This window comes from Nicotiana tomentosiformis, chromosome 6 (genome assembly GCF_000390325.3).
Source record: "Nicotiana tomentosiformis chromosome 6, ASM39032v3, whole genome shotgun sequence".
NCBI lineage: Eukaryota > Viridiplantae > Streptophyta > Magnoliopsida > Solanales > Solanaceae > Nicotiana > Nicotiana tomentosiformis.
The window spans coordinates 85,003,315-85,005,172 of NC_090817.1; the positions used below are offsets into that span (position 1 = coordinate 85,003,315).

Consider the following 1,858-nt stretch of genomic DNA (forward strand, 5'->3'; position numbering starts at 1 on the left):
GAGACCAAATATGTGTTTTTATACAGTTTATGCAGCTGCCATATTAAGTCTTTTGTGTGTCTATTGTTGATATTAAACACTAAAAATAGATGTATGAAGATACACGTTTGATTGATTTTCAAGTTCTGGGCATACAAAGAAACAACAAGAACGCACATACAACACTTCAAAATGTAAAAACAACACTTCATTAGAATTAACATTTGATTACATTTCATTGAAAGGTTCATTAAATTCAAATGAAAGGTCCATTACAAACATACAAAATAATACCTATAAGCAACAACTACATACATATTGAGATGACAAAATTAGATTCAAAATGGAAATCTCATTGAATCTTCTTTCAATGACATTCCTGGATACCTACAAGCAACAAGTATAATACACATCCCCAATATAATGAACCAAAGTACATTTTCCCTAGCCTTGGACCTAGCCAATTTGCTCTTCCACTTCTTTTCCTTCTCTTTCATCTTCTCCATATCAACAATTTCACCAATTGAGCCTCAATCTTCTTCATCTTCTCCTCTTCTATGGTGTTTTCAACCTTTAAAGTTGCCCTCGGCTTGGCAAGATTTTCAAAGCCTTCTAATGCAGTCTCAAGTTCACCCATTTTGTCAAGCAAATTTGGAATAACAAATTTAGACCTAGGATCAATTTCGGAATCCTTCCAAACCCAAAAATCACAAGATCGTGGACCCTAAGATGAATAACAAAAGAAAATTAATCAATGATAATTTTTCACAACTCAATTATTGAAAGAATTTTCAGTATTATTTACCCCTTAGTATGGACAAACCCAATATCTTCTTCCTGGGTTCCTGTGGGTCCAAGCTGTTAAGAAAGGCAACACATAGCCATGGTTGCATCAAATTTCTCCACTTGACTCATTTTCTTCCTCTTCCATGCAAAGCCTTGTCAAATTCAAGCCTTTTGAAGGTATTGCAACAACTATAACACAAACATACGACACCAAAGTCAGATAATTTGCCGACGAAAAAATTAGAAACATCAGCCATATTACAATGTTTAACCGAGAGAAATTGAATTTTAGGAAAAAGACATAACAATAATAAAATAAGAAATTAGGGTTCTTAAAGAGGAGAAAGATTGACCTTTGCTTTCAAAGATCAAAACTTCAAAGGGCAATTTGATGCAATTTCGGCAGAATTTAGATGAAGAAGAAATTAGGGTTATTCAATTGGGTTTGGTAAAATATTGGGGAAGAATGGATTTTACCGTTGGTTGGGGTTTATATTGAAGTCAATAATTTAATTTTATCTTTTTTTGGGGTGTTTTTAACGATTAAAAAAGAGGAAAGACGCGCTCGATTACGTTGTCTAAGATGCGCGATTGGCCAAGGCTTAGGAGGGAGTAAATAAATATAATTATTTTAACAATAATGGAATGTTAGGACACCCTTAAAGTTTAGGTGTGTAAATAATTTTTCAGGACAAATTAAATGGGGTCTTTATGCAATTTTTTGTGTTTATAAATTCAAACTTACAAGCAACTAGGAAAAATAGAACTACAAGAGCAAGTGACCAGCATATGGCAGAGATCCGACCATGCTTCGTAAAAAGTTCTGTATTTTATATATTTTTATGCAAAATTTGCGTGCATACACTATATATGACGACACTCCTTCAAAATAATGGAAATAAAATATTAATTTGGGACAAAAAAAAGCTTTAAAATTACCAAAGTCTTACGCAAGAAAAGTGTAAATTTGCTTGATCAAATTAAAATATTCCTACCACAAAAATGACAATATCCTTGTATTAATTCTGATCAATGCATGCATTACCATAATAGGTTCCATAAATGCAAACAACAAGCTAGTCCTTTAAGAAAA

At 32.6% G+C, this 1,858-nt stretch overlaps 1 long non-coding RNA gene across 1 annotated transcript; it reads right to left on the reverse strand.

Moving 5' to 3' along the window:
• Positions 1 to 202: 202 nt before the first annotated feature.
• Positions 203 to 1,278, reverse strand: LOC104088432 (uncharacterized). The gene is made up of 3 exons (XR_684544.4): positions 1,119 to 1,278; positions 785 to 954; positions 203 to 703 (listed from the first exon to the last, which is right to left on the reverse strand). It is a non-coding gene; the product is annotated as an uncharacterized lncRNA (long non-coding RNA).
• Between the last annotated feature and the right edge of the window lie 580 nt (positions 1,279 to 1,858).